Source organism: Hirundo rustica, chromosome 1 (assembly GCF_015227805.2).
Source record: "Hirundo rustica isolate bHirRus1 chromosome 1, bHirRus1.pri.v3, whole genome shotgun sequence".
In the NCBI taxonomy this organism is placed as follows: domain Eukaryota; kingdom Metazoa; phylum Chordata; class Aves; order Passeriformes; family Hirundinidae; genus Hirundo; species Hirundo rustica.
This window is the reverse complement of record NC_053450.1, coordinates 68,343,311-68,358,578: the sequence shown is the minus strand read 5'-3', so window position 1 is coordinate 68,358,578 and position 15,268 is coordinate 68,343,311. Positions and strand designations below refer to the sequence as shown.

The following is a 15,268-nucleotide window of genomic DNA, read 5'->3' as shown; positions in this document are numbered from 1 at the left end:
TGCACAGCTCTACTCCTTTTCAACTAACCATTTATAGACTTTTTAGTGTTAACCTAAAATAGAGAACATATCTATCATAATTTTAACTCATTTAATTTATATTTAATAAAGTAATTTCAAAATAATTTAAAATAAATTATTCCTGAACTTCCTTTATGTTTTGGTTTTGTTTGTTCGGGTGTGGTTTTTTTTTGTTTTTGGGGGTGGGTTTTTTGGTTTTTTTTTTGGGTTTTTTTTGTTCTTTTTTTTTGGGGGGGGGGGGTTGTTGGTTTGTTTGTTTTGTTTTTGTTTGTTTGTTTTTTAAGTAAAGAATTGCACCAGGCCAACATAGAATCACACAATATATTAGCTTACGGCACAATGATTCACACATTTTTACCTTTAATGGTACTTGACTTCTAGCCTTATACTTCATAAGAATAAGTGTTTTACTGCATCATAATTCACACCCTGTCACATCCATGACAGATTCAGAGAATTTGAAGACACTAGGAGAATGGGCAAAAAATGACAGCTGAACTGTAACTTTTGAAAGGTGTAAAGGGAACTCTAATCTTGGGAGTTTTCTGTGATGTGCTAGAAGAGACAATATGGAATAAAGCAAGAAGAAAATACAAGTTTAGGAGTAATAAGTGAAGAAACAAAAGAAAGCTTTATTTGCAATAAGTATGATAATGGAGGCATTGAAAAGCAAACATAATCTCACCTAATTGCAGCTGGGACAACAACACAACCAAGACAAAATACCAGATTTTCAGCTTCTGTTCTTCATTACTGCTATATAACTGTGATATACACCACATGTCAAGACACTATGGTCTAACTATTCTACTGTCTTCATAGAACACAGGTGTGCCCTTACTTCCCATCCTTTCACCTTCTGGAAGAAATAGATCTCCTTCTTCAAACAACAGAGAAGCAGTCTGGCCAGTTTCACTGACATCTCCAGAAAGTAAGAAACCATGAACCATGAACCTCATAAAGTACGAGGACATGAAAACACAGTACCAAGTGTGAATGAAAAATTGAATAGCAGTAGTTATCTCAACCAGAGCTTTGGAGCTCTGTTCCTGTTGATCATCATGAGGGTTGCTCATACATACACCTTGCTTACACGTACAGAACAATAATATCCATCAGTTAAATTTGTATATGATGTCTGGTTATTTAGGAAAATTCATGCAGTTGTTTCACCCCCTTTAATAATGTACAAGAGTGCATATATGAAAGTGCCCATAACAATAAAGTAATTTATGGTAAAAATACTAAAAAGCATTCTCATGAGAACTTGGAACAAAGGGCAACACTGAAGCTGATCTATCCACAAGAAGGTTGATGATTAATAAATCAATTACAGATAGATATCAAGTACTGAAAACCTCCATCTGGGAAGGAACAAATGTAGATTTTCCTAGGATGTTGATCAAGATAATACACAGTTTCATAAAAACTTGATCAAGAACCAAATTGCTGAGAAAGCAATGGAAAAATATTACAATGAAAATGTAATTCAGTTTGCAACCAAAAGCGCAGTATGCCAGTGGAAAAATGAACTATGCATTTAGTCACCCCTCTTCTTTGAACAAAGACACTACACACTAAATTAAGATAAAAATTCATAGCAAGTACCTTAGGGTTTTTTATAGTCCCATAATTTAGAAAATATCTAATAAGCGTGAATGTATTAATATAACTACTTACTTTATCATAGGCGAATTGGCTGTCCCAAGTTTTAATAAAAAGCACAAAAAAAAAAAGCTACAACACCAGAAAACTAACCAACTCCCACAGCTCTGAAAAAAAAAAAAAAAAAAAAAAATACAAGCTGTACATATCTTTGCATAGAATACTTTCACATTGAACAATTGTTTAGGGCACACAGATAATTATACCTGCCTCACTCTTCTTATAATGTATGTAACTGATGGATCTTTCCATGTATGCTTAAATTTCTACCTAAAATCATAGCAAGTGATAGGTTTTAATTTAAAAACCTTCTTTTCTAAAAGCCTTGACTCTTCCTCTCCTGGTATCTTACTGTTCAGAATGTGTACCATCTTTCCTGAAGTCTCATCTGAAACTGTCAGGTCATGACAACGAGGCTTTAAAAGCATCGAGAGGCAGAATAAACCACTGAAGCAGAGGCAGACAGGAGGTAGCAGGAGACATTAGCACAGCTGAGGGCAGTACCCAGCTACACATGATGGGCCCCTCTTGATCCACTTAATTTCTCTGTGTCCCTGATGCATCTGCCGTGTCTGTGTCACCAGGAAAACAAAAAAGCAGTTAATTGAAAGTATTTCTCTGCTTTCCTTAATGTGTACAATAAGAAATAACAGACCTGCACTGTGCAGGTAATTAATTTTGCCTGTTACAAAGACACAAATATAACTACAAAATGTGTTTCTTTATTCCTATAATCTGTCCCTTGTGCAGTCTGCCAGATTGAAAGAAGGCCATGCTCTGTTACTAAAAAGCTCGGGTTGTGATGAGGATTGTCATAAATTTCTCCACATAGATCCAAGCAAATACAACTGCTTGCACATCTGGATCTGTACACATCAGAATCCCCACAGAGCATCCCTTTAAGATGAAGCATACAAGAAAAATTTCAACAGACTTGGGATTGGGCCTTAACTTAGAAATCAATGCTCTGTGAAAAATACAGAGTGAGGCTGAAAAGAATCCAATTCTAATTTAAAAGTACTAAGAAATTATATAAATCATACATTTTGTTTCTTATTTTCTTAACATAAAATACAAAATAGTCTTCTGTGAGAAAGAACTTGCTTATGGAAGTGTCAACATATCTGTTTCCAACTGCAGTAGAAATACATATTCAATAAGTTAAAAGCATTAAATCACATCAACCTAGCTTTAAACGAATATCAGATTGAGTGGGCCAGGAAATATAAAGCAGTTAAATGACACTGCTTAAGCCAGCAGTGATTAAATGCAGAGGCACAAAAACATTTGGTAAAAGGATCATCTAAGTTTATGAGGCTTATACAGACTTGGCTGGGCTCATTTAGCTTTTATTAAAGTAGACCAAAACTTTCAGAACCAATAGATTTTTGAAACTGTACAACTACAAAATTTATAACAGGGTCAGGAGAAACCATGAAAAGAGGATTGTTACTGTTTGCATAAATTTTGAACTCCTGAGGGAATCAAAAGCAATGGTACACAAAAATAAAAGGCCCAAACTAAACCATTGTCTATAGCTTGTGAGGTAATGTGACTGTTTATTACCATGGAATTCGTGTTTGCTGGAACACTGACTGGACACATGCTAAGAATATGATTTAGCCATCATTTACTCCATCAGAAATCAGGTATTGGGATGTTACTGCAATTCAAATGTACCCTCTGCATTCATCATGCAAATCTTACTCTCAGAGAGTACAAAGTACTAGAAGTGCTTGAAGGGATTTTTAAAGGCACCGAATTCTGCATCATAAAAGTTCTTATTTCAATATATTAAATAAACTTTCCAAGTCTCTAAATGTTAATTAGTTGAATTACATTTTACTTAAATGGAACATTATGTACTGCTTTTATTCAGTCAAATCCCCATCACACTTTGTTAAAAAGAAATAAAAGTTGTAGCAGGTCTTAACAAAAAATAAAAAAATAGAACTTCCATCTTTTACCTATTCAACAGATTATTTTTTTCTGGTGACTGCTCTGTGTATTTGATACACTTGGACAAAATAATGAAGTTCTGAGTTTACCCTTGTCTTCAGACAGTTTCTTTATAATTAACAAGAGAAATCAAAGTGTGAGACTGAAATAAAAAAAATAAATTTAAAAAAAAAAAAATTTGAGTTCATTTCCAAAGACAGGATATTAATATACATGATTTGTGGCATATGGCAAGTTATTTAACTTTAAATAGTTTTCTGGTGGTTGACTTGAGACTCCATAAGGCAGCCTGAAGAGATAGTTACACAGAACAGTACATTCTTGTTAAGCCCATTCATAATAGGTCTTTAATTTCTACTTTGTAGATTGTTTCCTTAGGACTCCTCTGCCCAGCCCAGAAAGATATAGGCAAGGCTTAAATCACCTTTCCTCCATTTTTCCCAGTCACATAACACCCTGTTTAGGGTGAGTTACAATACCAAATAACCTGTTTCATTCTCTTTCTGGAGAGGAAAAGCAGTTTACAGAAAATATCAGAGACAATATCCACATTTACTAAAAATTATAAAACTTGTATCATTCCATGGTCATATTTTCACTTCAGTGCAACTCCATAGGCAGTATTTGCTGTAGGTTGAATATTTTCCTTCTTCAAAGAACATGTGTAAATTATACAGTTCATCTTGCAACCTAAGACCATGAACTGTTTTAGAGACAGGCAAAAGGCCAAGTAAATGATTATTCAGTGCAGCTGATGCTCCTCCTCTGCTGATCTCCTCCAGCACATGGGGAAACAAACTGGCAAAAGGAAGAGATGCAGGGGGGAGGAGAGCAGTCAAGAAGGCAAACTGAGATGTGTATGAACAGGAAGAGTACCTTGTTGTTTTAGTTCCTTCATGAAGAGAGGCTAGGACATTTTAGGTCAATTATCCAAGAAAACAGAATCTAGGCAGGAAAACTTGAAGTCAAGTGCAGGTACTTGAGAGCACTCACAGTGCTTGTAGATTGACTGACTCATTTCCATTTTCCATACCTGCAATGTAAATATATTGCAATACGAATAAATTCACAAAATGACAAATTTCCATTTTCTGCTGATTGTTCTACAAATTTTAATCTCTAGCTGAAGACTGGTATGCATGGGAGGTGATGGAAAATAATGAAAATAAATAGAAACAATATTTCTTAAACAGGTCCTAACAGAAAACTGAAGATGTGGTGTATACCTGTCCTCTGTCAATGTGCAGTAGAGATTCATAATATCTTATAGAGTTAGACATACACTCCTTTATCTTTTCTTCCAGTTTCTCAATGTATGTTGAAATTTAGGGGCATCAGAAAAAATACAGGAGAAACTAAATCACTGTATAGCATTTCACTGAGTAAAACATTATGGATCATGTAATTTCCAAGTAATGAACAGTGTTATGTTTATTTAAAAAAATAAAACTTAATACCCATGTTCTGCAACTTTTTTTTCATAAATAAAGAACTTTGAGTTTCTTTACACAAAAAGAAACCAAAAACTCTTATTTCTGTATATTTCAAATTATAAATTTTGTTACTGTTTAAATTTCACTTTGCAAGTCAGGTTTCCAATTTTCAGTCATTTATATTTTCAAAACATGAAATGGCAGCACCCATTGTTTTCCACTGAAAACTCTCCCAATCATTGCAATGTCAACTTCAGTAAATCACAGACTCACAGGCTTGTCCTTTCCACATCAAAAAGATTCAAAGCCTTTGCAGGGCAGAGGGAAACAGATGAGAGACACAAACCAGAGTCAAGTTTTCCATAGTTACACATAAAAGCAAAATTTGCTAAATATCACTACAGAATTTCCAACAAAACAAAAGATTCATATTTTTAAGACAATGCTGCAAATTTGGAATTGCATCTTTGTGAGTTTTTTTCCCACAAAATAGGAAAAAGTGTAAGCCTCCAGGATTTTAATTTTCCTTGTTCATTGTGGCAAAATTAATTTATTTGTTTTCTTTTCTGCTTACTCTACATACTGTCTTCTCTGGCCTCAACTTTATTCCTTTTCCTGTCTTATTTTTCTCCTACTTTTCCTCCTGGCTTCTATGCAAAAAAAGAACTTTTTTCCTCCAACAGTGAATTGTGTTGTTCAAAGATAGGCATGTGTGTCTATAAGACAAAAAGAATAAATGTGTTAAAGGATGAATTCCATTACCTGCCAAATGGTCCTTGAAAGTTAATGAGAAGTCCTCAGATTAGTTCATTCTTAAAAGTAAAATCATCTATAGAATTTTTATACCTGTTCAAAAGTAAATTTGTTTTTATGACTTGTATTATTTTCAGTTCCTTGAATTAAGCGTACAGAAAATTTCATATCTTCTTTTCCACTGCAGTAAATTGCAAATTTAGACTTATAAAAACCAGGGGGTTATCTTTATTGCAGTAAACTACTGTGAGTTATTTCCTTTACATTGTTGTGTCCCACAGTTATGAGAGAAAGCCATGAGTGTGTGCATATCTTCCTTTAGATGAAGAAATATGAGCACAGTTCCAAATAATCAAAGCCAACTTATTCTTATTCATAGGCTCTTCTTTTTCACTGATTAAACATGCTTTACTATGACTGGGCAGACTGATGAGCTGTTTGCCCAAGACCATGTTCAGATGGCTTTTCAATTTCTCCAAGGATGCGGACACCACAAGTGTCCTGGGTAAGCTCTGCCAGTGCTCGGTCACTCTCACAGTATAAAAGTGGTTACTGTCCAGAGAGAAGCTCTTGTGGTTCTCTTTGTGCCCCTTGCCTCTGGTCCTGTCACTGGGCACTCACTGAAAGGAGCCTGGCTCCATCCTCCTTGCTCTCCCTCTTCAGATATTCCTAAAATAACTTCCCCTAAGCCTTTCCTTCTCCAAGTCGAATGGGGACAGCTCTTACAGCCTTTCCTTCTGTGAGATACTCCAGGCCCTTAACCACCTTCATGGCCTTCCACAAACTCGTTCCAATATCTCCGTGTCTCTTTTGTACTGGGAAGCTCAGAACCAGACTCAGAACTCCAAATGCGACCACACTAGTGCTGAACAGAGGGGAAGGATCAGCACCCTCAACCTGCTGGCAGCACTCCTCATACAGCCTAGAATAGCAGATGCCTTCTTGGATGCCAGGGCATGTTGCTGGCTCGTGTCCAGGTTGGTGTCAACCAGGACTCCCAGGTCCTTTCACGCAAAGCTGCAGTTCAGGAAGTGAGCACCAGCATTCACTGGTGCCTGGGGCTCTTCCTCCCCAGGTGCAGCACTTACCCAGAGTAGGGACTTAGTAGGATACCACAAGGTGATAGTAGACAGAAACACATTCTTCCACAAATGAGCGTAAACTTTGATTAGCAAGTGTGTGTGTGTGTACACAAAATTTATATTCTTAGTTGCTTAAAATAAACCATCTCTGCATGCAAATTTTCTATACATTAAGTAATTTATATTATTTACAAATGGAAGAACATAAAGATAATTACAAATTCAAGAACATAAAGATAATTGTAAAAAACAGTGTAAGAATAGACACATCTCTTCCCAATCAAATTAATTTTAAATTCCTTACCTTCGATGTTATTTGGTCTGACAGCAAAGATAAATGAACTCCAGAAATATTTTTAACTAAGGCCAAGAAAAACTCCCTTTTTTGAATGTATGATTGGCAGTACAAATGCAGACAGTTGAACTCCACTTGACACAATGGTACCTCATTTCATTTTGGTGGCAGGCAGACTTTAACAGCAGACTCCCAGAAGCCTTCCCACCAGTGTACCACAGTTTTATCAGGAGTTCAGCTGAGAATAATAGAATCATGGTAATAATTTTTATACAGCACGCAACATACACTTCACATAACCATTGATACAAGCACTCCTTCAGTATCTTGGGTGAGACTGGTCTGTATTTTTTTGTTCTGTATTTGTCATTCATGTAGCAAGATGATATAATTTGCCTGAGGCTAGAGCAGAGCTAAACTCAGACTTGGCAGAAAGGGATTCTTATTTCTTTGGCCAATTTCCAAATCACATCCTCAGGAAACAAATGTGAAATTGAATTTTAAGGATGCATTTTGCTCATGATAAGGCTGTCTCCTTTTTTTCTTTGTTTATTTTCAGGTTGCTGTCTCCTCACTACTATGGCAAAACACAGAAAGAATAAAAGAATGCCCTTCCTGGGTCATCACATGAAGCCATCTATTTCTACACCCTATTCCAACAATAGCTACGACCAAAAACTGCAAGAAAAACACAGAAAGGAATGCATGCAGTACATGCAGTGATGTATATTACTGCATGTATCCTCTCAGCTTCCAGCAATGTAGTTCTCATTAATCAGAGGTGACACCTCGAGGTTAATGTCTTCCTATTGTATTTGTGTATCTTTAATACTCTCCCTTTGCATCTTTTACATGCCCTTTTCTTCTTTTCCTTCTTTTCTTCCTCCCTGCCCACCATTATCATACTAATTCTTTCCTAGATCACTAAATGTGCAATGCCTGCAGACAGTTCACTCCTGCTTCCTTAATTGTTTCTCTTCAGACAAGGCCTTGTCTTGTACTTCATGCAGCCCACTGTGTCCCATGTTCTACAATCAAGGGGAGAAACAGCAGCTGCACTTTTTCTTGCTTACTTAAAAGCAGCTGTCATATTACACCAGTTCTCGTTTCTCTTGACAGGCTCTGTTGGGATGGGACAGGTGATGTCAACTATTAGTTTGGAAGTGTGGATGTGTGAAAGTTTTAATAGACTTGGGAGCCATTTCAACACCTCTAGCTCAGCCAAATTGATTCCCATATTTCTCAAATTCATCTCTTTCATGACACAGATAACAGTATGTCCAATGCAATCACTATTTTCACACACACACACACACACACAAAAAAAAAAAAAAAAAAAAAAAAAAAAAGGTATGGCAAAAAGAAGGTTCTAATAACTTTTTTTAAGCATTTCCCTCCCCTTTCCCTAACAGACCTGTTCTAACATTAATTTTTCAAGTTTCTCTTGGTATTTTTCTAAAAAATCTCCTCAGGCTTAGATTAAATATGCCCTTTTTAACAGAGAAACACAAAATTTATTAGCATTAAATAATAAAAATCCATTCTTCCATGAAACAGCAGTTGCAGCTTCAGTAAGGACTAGAATTTCTGTTGTTTTCCCTTCTTTTATAATTTAAATACTGATATAAATTAATTTTATTCCTAGCAGAACAATACTTACCCCAAAAAGCTGCATAGTTTCTGTCATGCTCAAACATCCAGAAATACTTTCCCAAACTGTGTGACTGCACTAAAAGCAAGGTGAATTTCAGTAACAGGCCAAAAATTTCCTATTTAAACAAAAGTATCTCAATTCTGCTCCATTACACAGACCCACAATACTATTATGCATTAAATGTTCAGCCGATTATCATATATTGTAAAAGGAAGAGATTGCTATATGGTCACAGTCCATACAGAAGCACACACCAATGCCCCAGTATTTACATGTGGCTTTGCCCAATAGAATGTGTGGGTGTTATCTTTCGTCATTCCAGAGGCCATTACTGCAAAAGAAGAGTCATTCTTGCATCAAATGAGGTAATAAACTTGTAGATGGTTATTTTTCAAATGTTAGAATTAGCTCAAACTTATATATGCATGTCTTATTATTTTACCACTACATTATGACAGTATTTGTATGTAAAGTACAGCTATAATCATTAGAGTGTAATAGTCTAATGTGGAAAAGCTTTTAGCAACAATGTATTATTTAGACGATGCCAACGATATATGTCGGTTTTGAGTTTAAAGAAACCCCAGAGTTATTCTAGTGCTATATCCTGGATGTTGCTGAAAATTCTGCCTGTGCAGTTGAATAAAGGATAGTGATAACTTAGGATTTAGCTTGCATATTTTTCAGATCCTGTATTGCTTTAGTGTATAACTCTAAAACTCCGTAGCCTGATTGTTACTGTTCTCCTATTTTATCCAGACAAAACAATTCCTCTCTAGGCGCGAAGCTCAAGGATACCTTATTGTCTTACGCCCTCAGAGATGTAAACAACAGTGAATGGGGAAGGGGGAAGAGAGGGGAGGGGGCAAACTTGGAGTAAATTCTTCATTACCTGAAAATGTAAGTGGAGGATTAATCTCTGATATGTAAATGGACCAAATTTATAACTGTCTGAAAAACTCATGACTGTTGTCCATCTTGGGTGTAGCCCCTTGGAGACTTTTGACTGCCTAAGGTGTACCTACTGAAGGTTTTTAATTAATACCCGCTTTTACTCTCCTAATTTTGTCTAGCCTCTGTTTTAGGTAGTTATTCCAAGGCATCAATAGGAGGATTTACTACATAAAAATAAGTGGTTTGTACCTGAAGATTCTTACTCACATCATCCAACTGAAGGCCCTAAAACAGAAGAAGATTTTATTCCCCTTAACCTGAAAACAAACCTGTAAATCGTGGATCAACACCCAAACACCTACCTTGATTAAACCTAAGGTCAGATCTAGGTCTTCCACCAACCATTAAAAAGGTTGCAGCACTGACTTACAGTAGGATGCATTTTCCAGAAGAAACTCAAATCTAAAGCTTGCCAGACATATCCTCAGAGGAAACTCTCAGCTCTCACTGACTTCATTAGGTGTTGAAGGTTTTCAGTCACCTTGATAATAAAATATTTTGCAAAAAGTCTTTTAAAATTATCTGTGAGATTTGTCATCTCACATGGTTAGCCCAGAGTTTAATTTAGTAGTATTTTACTATGTTACAAAAAAAGCCCTAAAACAAACACCAGAAGTCAGAATTTGCATTGTTTGCACGCAAAGATGACATATAATAAATTATAATACACTGCCAAAGATTTCAAGCAGTAGAAGTCCTTCACATAGAAGTCCTTAAATATGTCTTCCTTAAATAAACTCTGCCTCTCTCAAAATTCAGAATGAAATATAATATAATTTTTAAAAATAAAAAATGAGAAATAAAATCCCTTCTGCATGTGGAATTTTTATCTGAATAGATGAAATTTAATACGTATTTACACTGGTTTTTGAATTGAAAATACTTATTTTAATACTGGCTCAAATCTGATGGGTTTTATGCTCTCGTTGGTAGAGGGACAATAAAATGTCATGATATTATCTTTTTTTTGATGATGATGATAATGAAAATCATTAACTATTGCTTCAGCTATATGATTTTGTGTAGAAAAAATGCAAAATACTTCTAATAATTCCCATTATTACAGGTAATTAGGACAGGCATTTCCTTAAATGTTTTAAAAATCTCAGATTGTCTGCACGCAACTATTTCCATAATTAAAATTCTTCCAACCCTTCCTTCAAAAGGACAAAGATATCTCAGAATGACAAAAGAATGGAAGTTACAAGAGATATTTTTGACCCTTCATTTCCACCACATAAGCATGATGCCCTCATTTGCAGTTTGAGGAGATTCCCACAGACCAGTTTCATACTGCAACCTCAATGACTGCAAAAACTCACCAGGAGCTGCTGACAAAGGCAAAACGTAACTGACTAGATCTTCTCCTCAAAGAAGTGGCATCCACTTTCTTCCTCCCAATACCACGAGCATTGATTATCAGTCCAGTTCTGAAACCAGTCAGCCTGCACTGCAAATTTGATGGAAATTGTCTTCTACCTACATAGAAGCTGAAAGAAATTTGATCTGGTCCCTGTCTCCCCAAAGTTCACAGCCCCATACTTTTTTCTTCCACTTCAGTGCCTCCTTGAAGACCTTTCCTGTGTCACTGCCTCAGGACAGCAGTATCATTCCACCTAAATGTAAATGGGCTTCTGCAGATCTGGTCTGCAGTGCCTGTATTGCTGTTATTTCTCTGTTACGTGACACAAATGTAATTTAAAAATACAGGAGGAAAACTTACGCATCATCATGTTGTTGAATTTGTTCTTGACTCGTCTGTCAGCTGGGTCATATGGAAAACTCCTCTGTGTCACCAAGAAAAAAGACGGACTTCAACAACAGTTGACATAAACTTGCTCTGTAATATTGCCCAGCATAGCTAATTATCTTATTTCTGCAGGCATGCCTATTAAACACACACATTAATAATGTTAATTAACTAATTACTGGACTTGTATGGCTGTGCCATCGGGTCAGCCCCACATATCATCTAAGAGTCGTTCTGAAACAGAAGCCATTACCAGCTATGCAAATGGAAAGAAAAGTCTTTCTGCAAAAAGCCAAGACAAACAACATTAATATCTTGTTTCATAATATCAATGTAAATTTGAAACAAATCCCTCACTGTGCCTGCTTTCTGTGCATTGGCTCAGCACACTGGATAGATTGGGTGAGCACAGATTACGTCTACAGGAAATCAAATGAGAAGCTGTGTGTCAAGAGTACACAAACAACAATCTTTTCCCTGCTACTGAGTCAAATACATCATGATCACACACTTTAGGGGGATATTCAGTCTAGAAGATTAAATTAAACTTAGTTCAAAGAAAAACCTTGAGTAATGTATACCATAGATGTTTTATGTAATGTTCTCAGCTCCTATCTAAAGATCCTGTCCTATTTCATGGAATGGCATGCTGATGTAGACCTTGCCAAAGCCTCTGTCCAATAGCCTGGTGAGTCTGAGCTTTACAGATGTAATACTGCTGCAAAAGAGCATCCAGCCAAAGACAGGGTTATCCCAGTACTCACTCTCCATCAGTGGTCAGTAGAAGAGAGCTAGGCAGGAATTTGGGAACAAAGAAAGAAAGAAAGCAGGCATTGCTATTCCCTATGAATATTTTCTGATTTGCAGCTCAGTAAATTCTTGAGCCAGAAGCAATGTGTTGGTCAGCATAGGAAGAAAACTTGTAGATTCCTTATTTTGAGAAATTATCTATTTGTTTTTCATAACTCGTAAGTATCAACAATAAACAAAGGGCTGTAGAGGTTACTTAAAAGCTATGTGTAAGTTATAGAACAACTGCTATCAGTTTGTTATTAACATTAAACCTGCATCTTCTGGTGCTCTGTATTCTTTCTGTTGGGAACTATTTTACCTCTCTGTGACCTTTATGATTTTATTAACCATTAATACATGAATCCTTTAGTCAAGAAATAGGTAGCTGAAATTTTTCAAAACACTTAGCAATACCACAATAAAGAAAAAGGAAACATACAGAACTGTGAAATACCTGACCTGACACAGATGCTGTCAGCTCCCAGTCACCTCCTGGGTGTGAAAATGAGTTTTCTGCCAATGGTAAAAGCTGTTAGACCACCTGGTTTATATCAGCAATGCAGGTTTTCCTTCTTGATTTCCCAGTCACAAGAGAGATTGCAGCATTTCCCAGCTTCAGGTTTAATCCATTATCATTCACAGGGTGATGTTAACCTGCCACTTTGAGGTAAAACTCCTAGCTGTATCTGCCAATAGCTTTACTATTTTTTTTCTGTCCTGCTAGGAGTTCTAATGTATTGAGATCATTAGGACTCTCAACCAGAAAGCTCTGACTTTGGGTAATTTTGAAAGGTTTTTTTTCCCCTCAAAGTTTTTTTTTGGTTTGTTTTTTTTTTTTTTTTTTTTTTTTTTTTTTTTGTTTGTTTGTTTGTTGGTTGGTGGGTTTTTTTTTTTTTTTTTTGTTTGTTTGCTTTTTTGTTTTGTTTTTTTTTGGGGTTTTTTGGGGTTTTTTTTTTTGGTTTGGTGTGGGTTTTTTTGTTTTGTTTTGTTTTGTTTTGTTTTTCCCCTTGACCTTGATTTTTAAAAAGGTCAGGACATCAGGAAAATGAGATGCATTTCCTCACAGATCATGTTGGGATCAGATATATTGTAAAAATGGCAACCATCTATGATTAGATCCATGTAAACCTGAAAGTCCTCAATAGTTCTGAGAGCCTTGTGGGCTGTGGGTTTTTTAAAAATTATTTCCTTTTTTTCTTTGTTTTCAAGCATGAAGGTATGTTTCCACAGAAAAATGTTTCTACTGAAGATGAAATCATTGAAGAAAAATTGTTCTGGCACCTTATATTTAAATTAGGAGAAAATCATTTCTTTAGATAAAGAAAGCCAGCAACAATAGCTGAAACTGATCTAAAATTGCCTGAGAAATAAAGATTCTTGCTGGATCAAAATAAGTATTTTTCAGTTCTAATTCTGAAACCTGCCATGTTAAGATTTTTGGATTCACAGACATTTTTCTGCTTCATCAGTTTCACCTTAATCGGTAGGCAGATCTGGTTAAAAAAATTGTCTCCTGACTACTGTCTTCTCTCTCTCCCTTCACAACACTTCCAAAATTCAAATAAGGCATAAGAGAAGTTAGTGAAAACATATTCTGATATAATATTTACATAGGTAGCTGCATTATTCTAATACACTAACACATCTAATACACTAACACTAACACGCCTGTGAGAGTAATAGAAAAGTGCTAAATCCACATGAGATAGGAGCTGAGAAACTAGGAACGAGGCAGGAGTTAGAAAGAACTCAGCCCAATGCTCACCTTTTAGTTAAACTCATAGACGAGTAAAATAAAATACATTAAAATCCAAATAAAATATTTTAGGAAACAGTTAAGCCAATGAAAAATAACAGGGACAGTACAGCTCAATTTCTAAAGTCATCTTTAGAGAGCAAAAGTAATGGGTGCAAGGGCATTCACTGCTCTCTAAAGCTGTGTTGATAAGATTCTTGGGTAACAGGCTAAAATAAACTTTCTGAACACAAATAATTGTAAAGTCATTCAGAAAAATTAATGGAGAGCAAAGTCAGGTTCTCAATGCAAGGATGTCTAGGAATTAGTGCACGCAGGTAATGTTACCTCACCGAAAACCTGATTTTAAATATTTTCATATTGCGATAAAAAAACTCTTTCAAGTATTACAAAGTTGATATGCAAGGCAAATGAAAGTTCTCATAATAGCCAACAATTTATTTAATCTGATATAAACTGGTTATTCAGTTATTTATCTATAATCTAGCATTTAAACAATTTCCCTACTTAAAAAAAAAGCTGAAGGATGCATGCAGAGAAAAGAGTCTCCAGAGGGTGATGGGACTGGAAACAACTTCACAGATCTAGACATAATGATAGATGTGATGCTTCTGGAAGATCATTTTTCTGCAATCAATGATATGTCCTGCGTTAGCACTGGTACAGGACCTGCTCCCCTGGAGCTAAGCCAGGAAAAAAAAAAAAAGACATGAGCCTTTCAAGAGCTGTAACAAGTAATCTGATAAGCATATTGGACATTATGAGTGGAGTTCCCTTATTCATATTGACATTTAGCAAAGCTCTCCAGGAGATGTCAAATCATACTTTGTGGATTTTTATAAATACAGCTTACTGTCTGATTCTTACTGGCAGTTATTTCACTCACTGTTATTACTATTTAGGTAAATGGTTGGACATTTTCTTCCAACTATTACCAAACTTCACTGAAAATATTCCTTCTACTTTTAACTAGAGAGAGGCTGTATTTCTTGACCTGGGAATATTCAAAGGCAGTCCATCTTGCAATGCACTTTTCATAGCTTGATTCAGGCAGACAAAATGAAAACTAATGCAGTATATTTCTTAGTGAAAAAGTAATATTGGATTACAAAATGACAAGAAGTATTCAGACACTTCAAATCTTGACACCTTAT

General features: G+C 35.7%; 1 long non-coding RNA gene across 3 annotated transcripts; it reads right to left on the bottom strand.

Annotated features, from left to right (window-relative positions):
* Window positions 1-637: 637 nt before the first annotated feature.
* On the bottom strand, window positions 638-12,873 carry LOC120756454 (uncharacterized). Of its 3 annotated transcripts, XR_009208205.1 has the most exons (8): window positions 12,818-12,873; window positions 11,540-11,603; window positions 10,187-10,297; window positions 8,869-8,937; window positions 7,218-7,446; window positions 5,841-5,924; window positions 4,522-4,678; window positions 638-2,258 (listed from the first exon to the last, which is right to left on the bottom strand). It is a non-coding gene; the product is annotated as an uncharacterized LOC120756454 (long non-coding RNA). The 3 variants fall into 3 exon arrangements; XR_005702149.1 differs by lacking the exon at window positions 638-2,258 and having other exon boundaries at window positions 3,617-4,678; XR_005702148.1 differs by lacking the exons at window positions 638-2,258; window positions 5,841-5,924 and having other exon boundaries at window positions 3,617-4,678.
* Window positions 12,874-15,268: the final 2,395 nt, after the last annotated feature.